Source organism: Prunus dulcis, chromosome 7 (assembly GCF_902201215.1).
Source record: "Prunus dulcis chromosome 7, ALMONDv2, whole genome shotgun sequence".
NCBI lineage: Eukaryota > Viridiplantae > Streptophyta > Magnoliopsida > Rosales > Rosaceae > Prunus > Prunus dulcis.
Window position 1 is genome coordinate 7495720 of NC_047656.1, and position 5525 is coordinate 7501244.

Sequence of the window (5525 nt, forward strand, 5' to 3'; positions counted from 1 at the left end):
ACGTTAGGTATAATATTTGTAGATACACAAAAGCACACACATCATCAACTTCAAAAAAATTGTCTCTCTGATTGCAAATCTGTGTCATCTGTTAAGATTATGATGTGGAACAGAGTTCCATCTGGTAAGATTTCGTAACCCTTGGGATCTCAGAAAAAACTGGTTATGTCGGCGGTTTTCTATATAAACCGTCGTGGTTATTTCAATTCTTGTCATTAAGTAGATCTACCGACGTAGGATAAGAAAATCAAAAAAAAAAATTGTTAACAAAAATTCTTATTAAGACGACGGTTTAAATTAAATGTACGACGTATAAAATGAATAAATATGACGTTAAATTTTATAGTACGATTTAAAGATAACGTCGTAGAACTATACGAGAATGGCGTCGATATATTTATATTTTCCGTCGTTGTAAATTAATTTAATACGGCGATATTTTGTATTTTAAAGTCGTGGATTTGTTTGTAATTATACGGCGTCTTATACGAAAACCTCGTCGTGTTATTTTATGAGTAAAAGCGGCGGCTTTTATTGAAATCGTCGTCTTTACTTTCTACGTCGGTCGATTCATAACTTCTGCCGTCCTTTGTTGGCTTTGATTTTACACTGCTGAAATCTGTTTCAAATAGGCGTCGGTTGTTTAATTAGGTACGTCGTTGTTTTTGAACAGCCATTTGAATCCCCATTTTTTAGTTGTCTAAGGTGGTATTACACGACGGTGTTTTTAGAACCATCGTCTTTTTAAAAACCACGACGGTTTTCACTTAGACCGTCGTTGTTTTCTGGTCGTCTTTTTCACTTTTTGTAGTAGTGTTGGACATGGGCGGCTTGACTTAATTGCGGAGAACCGCAAGTCATGCAAGAAAAGATGCATTGATCGAAAGGCTAGACGTTTCTTTTTCTCTCTTGGCTAGAGGCAAAAGCATATGCATGTTAGGCATTCTATAATTATAATTTCTTGGATTTTGTTAGGCTTTTTAGTATTGAAATATCAAAACAAGAGGTCAACCGTTTGTGTTAGGCTTTTTTAGGGCAAGGTTTTAACAAGGTCACATTATGACTTCTCCGTCATTAGTGATTCTTGCTTAGAAGCTGATCTTAGTACCTTTGTATGTAAGGTAAATTTAGTCCACCCTATTTTGAAATCCTAGGTCCGTTTGTCACGCCCCGGTGTCAGCAATATTGTAAGTTCTAAACTCCTATGTGTCAGCATTTGTCAAGGATCGAAAGAATTGTTAAACGTGAAATCATAGATTTAAATAGTGCACTGTACTTGCATGACTTTTATAGCTGGTCGTAAGAGATTTCAAGTTCAACTCATATAAATAGTGATAATTATATTCATATTTGGTTCGATATCCAATTATAACTAGCCGACGGAGTTGAAGCATTGTGTAAATATGTTGTCGTTTGTAAAAAAGAAATAATTAAAAAATCATGTTAAGCCTTGAACATATCCATCACAATAAACGATTTTTTTGGTCGGAATGGATATCGACCTAGTAGATGGGCATATTGGTATCCTTACATGGTATAATTTAAGGAAAAAAAAAATGTAATAGTAGATAAATAAATAAATAAATAAATAAAAATATATATATATATATATATATATATATATATGGAGCTAAAGTAAGCATCAAAGCTTCCGACATCTTTCTCTTTACGAAGATGGCCATACTAGTTCAACAAATGTAGATAACAATGAGTTTTGTGGTCCAGGGTCAGACGATCAGCAATATAATTGAAGGTAGTTGCAGCCAAATTAATTTAGCAGAACGAGGACTTCCAAATTTCATGACGTTTGTTTGTGGAAAATTGAAACTTATTAAAGATTACTTCAATGTCTTGGAGCCTACAAAGATAGAAGACCAAAAGGACTTGAATCTGCACCACTTGCCTTTGAGGAAGAAAAGTCCAATAAGATGGTTGCATACTTCTGCAAGTTGTACCAAAACTTTTGTACTTATGCAAGATGACCAATAAAATGTCATCAGGGATATGTATAGATTTTTAATTTTACAAGCGATATTAGTAGATTGAGAATTTGAACACAGGATCTCGAGAACAGAAACAACTGCACTTAACCACAGATTCAAAATCCAAATACAAAAGTATAAAGGTAACTGCAATTAACCATTCAAATTACAAAGTGCTTGCAAAATTTATAAAGAAAGGTCATAAAAACATCCTCCGACAAATAATTAAGACCCCTTCTAGGAAGCTGTAAATCTTTTGATCATTCATTTAGTAGGACAGCGATCATAACCAAAAAGAACGGTGTCGAGGTCATGAAATGACTACTTGTCGAATTGGACTTGTGCCTGCGCGGCTTGACTTGATTGCCGACTAGGAGACAAGTGCAAGTCATGCATCATGCATGCTCAAGGGATGCTTCTCGGAAAAGATACTTTGATAGATGTTAAACTAACCAAAAAGAATGGTTCTTAGTTTGCATTCAATTAAAAGAAAAAAACACTTGATTCTTTACAAATAAATCACAGTCTGTAAGATTTTTGTAATTTTAATGAGTTATTTTTGTATATGTATGGAACTGTAATTTGTCTGTAAGGAGGAATGTCCAACGCTATACTTTAATACCCAATAAAAACATAATATACTCTATGAAACGAGCAAGGCGTGAAGCCTACTTAAAGACATTTTTTTTTTCAATGTAAACCTTCTTAACTTTTATCTTAAATATTTAATTAGTTTATCTTTATTTGTTTAGGCTAAGCCTTTATTCTTCTCCTAGCCAGGAGCAAATGCACGCATGGTGAACATTTGTATATAATGTTTAAATTTGTTGGATTTGTTAAGCTTATTAGTATTCCCATATCAAAACAAGACGGCAAGAACCGTGTTATAGATGAAATCGAATTGATTTGCAGAGTTCAAATAATGTTTATTGTTCACTTGATATAGAGAAGGACAGTAACTTATTAGGAATCGATGATTTCATTGACAGTGTCGTACGTCGGCAAAATTTCACTTCAATAATCCTTAATAATAGAAAGGGGAAAAAAGGAACAATTGCTCAAGAGTTGTAAAGATAAATTTTGGAATGTGACATGAATTTTATAACTTAAATGATATAATATAGGGTTAATTTCAATTTAGTACTATGAAGTCTTATGCTTAAGGCCTGTTTGTCCATATACTCTCAATTTTAACGATTATATACCTTAAGCTTTTCAATTTTTTGCAATTGGATTTCGGCGTTAACCTTACCGTTAATTGCTGAGGGACCCACGGTCAATTTTTTTTGAATTTGCTGCTCATATCCTAATTGAAAATCCCCTCGTATAAATAATTAATTTTCGTAGAATTGTTTGCATATAAAAATTAAGTTACATTTTTCATTTAATTTGCAGGGACCACCCCGAACATTTTTCATTCTGGAGTTTACAAAGGAGACATGATCAGAAGACCATAACACTTTAAATCTCCACCACTTGTCTTTGTGGAAGATTACTAATATTGCAACAATTTCTCCTAGTTGTAGGAAATCTTTTGTAGTTTTTGTGGAATTATGTATTTACCTCGGAAAATTTTCACTAGCTAGTAGAGAGGAAATGCATGTAGCTACTCATTGACTTGGAAGAAATTATCAGATATTGCACGGAGTGCCTTTCTGAGACTTTGACTCGATCTATAAAGAGGGCACCTCACAAATTGTAAAGGCTGTGTCTTTCCTTCATACCTACTTGATTTTCGATCTGATTCGCGCAATGGCCAAGACACATTTAGCTGGCAAAAACCCTAAATCCATTTTTTAAAAATCAAATGTACAATATTTGTACGTGCGAATTTTTCAAGTTTAATACACGTGTTTTTATAAAATTTTCAATAATGCATACAAAATTCACATATTATACACGTATTTTTCACATATATTGAATAAAAATAATATATATTAAAATAATTTAAATAAATTATATTAAAATATTATATAGTGGCCAAACTTTTCATTTGTATTTTATAAAAAATTTGTTAAATAAAACACGTACATATAATGATATGAATAAACAATACCTTTTAAGCAATAATATGCATGCCTACCAATTCTATATTTTGTTACCAAAATAACCCTAGTACTGCCAAATAATTTGTCATAGCTTCTCCAAATATCAAAGGGTGCAATGCTTATTTCTCAGTGTTAGACTAAAAATTGCAAAGCCATTTCTTCTTCTTCTCTCTCTCTCTCTCTCTCTCTCTCTCTCTCTCTCTCTCTCTCTTTTCTTCTGTATTTGATGCTATGAAAATAAATAAGTTCATAATTCTTGATATGGAACACTTGGAGACAACTTACCTTCCGCACAAGAAGTAATCTCTATGTACAACCAATATAGCATCCAAAAAATGAGGCTCTATGATCCTAACCCACAGGCTCTTCAAGCCCTTAGAGGCTCCAACATTGAGCTCATGCTCGATGTACCCAACGAAGGCCTTAAAGACATCTCTTCTAGCCAAGCCAGTGCAGATTCTTGGATCCAAAGTAATGTCATAACCTACGGAAATGTCAATTTCAAATACATCGTGGTTGGGAACGAAATAGATCCGAAAGGTCCATTCGCTCCGTTTGTTGCTTCTGCAATGGAAAATATTCAAAAAGCAGGTTCTGCCGCCGGTCTTGCAACCCAAATTAAAGTCTCCACCGTGGTTTACACCGCGATTCTCAACGAATTCTACCCGCCATCAAAAGCCTTCTTCAACCCTGAATATCGACAGTTTCTTGATCCTATCATTACTTTTTTGGTGGCCAATCAATCTCTATTTTAGTTACGTTCAAAATCGTCAGACTATGGGTATGGACTATGCACTTTTTACGTCTCCGTCAGTTGTGGTACAGGATGGTCAGCTTGGGTATCAAAATCTGTTTGATGCAATTTTGGATGCAGTTTATGAAGCATTAGAGAAAGCAGCAGGCGGTTCTTTGAAACTTGTCGTATCGGAAAGTGGTTGGCCCTCGGCAGGTGGCGATGGCGAAGTGACCACAAAAGAGAACGCGAGAACTTACAACTCAAATTTGGTCAAGCATGTGAAGGGCGGGACTCCGAAGAGACCTGGAAGCCCTGTAGATACTTATATCTTTGCCATGTTTAATGAGGATAAAAAAACAGGGCCGGAGATTGAGAAACACTGGGGGCTCTTTTTCCCCAACAAAACTCTAAATATTCCATTGATTTCAATTAAGAATGGAATTTCACCATAAATAAAAGATTACTTGCAGCCCTAGAAAGGCAACCGCAAGAGTTTATGTATTTGTCTAGAAATAAATGTCAATACGATGGCATGTTGTAAGGATAGCGGTTTTACCATATTTGATTACTTTTTATACCACAAGTTTACATATTGCAGTATTTTATCTTAAACGGATTTGAATTCGGAATCTTTTCCAACATTAGGAGAGAAATACAACTAAATTAAGAGCTAGTTCGTTTCTATTGCAATAATTCAAAATGAATTTGCATATGCAAGTAGCAACTAAACCCAAAGATACAATGACAGCTGTAAATTGT

At 34.3% G+C, this 5525-nt stretch overlaps 1 pseudogene; it reads left to right on the top strand.

Annotated features, from left to right (window-relative positions):
- Nucleotides 1-5199, top strand: part of LOC117635188 — a 5620-nt pseudogene extending 421 nt beyond the window's left edge.
- The last annotated feature ends 326 nt before the right edge of the window (nucleotides 5200-5525 follow it).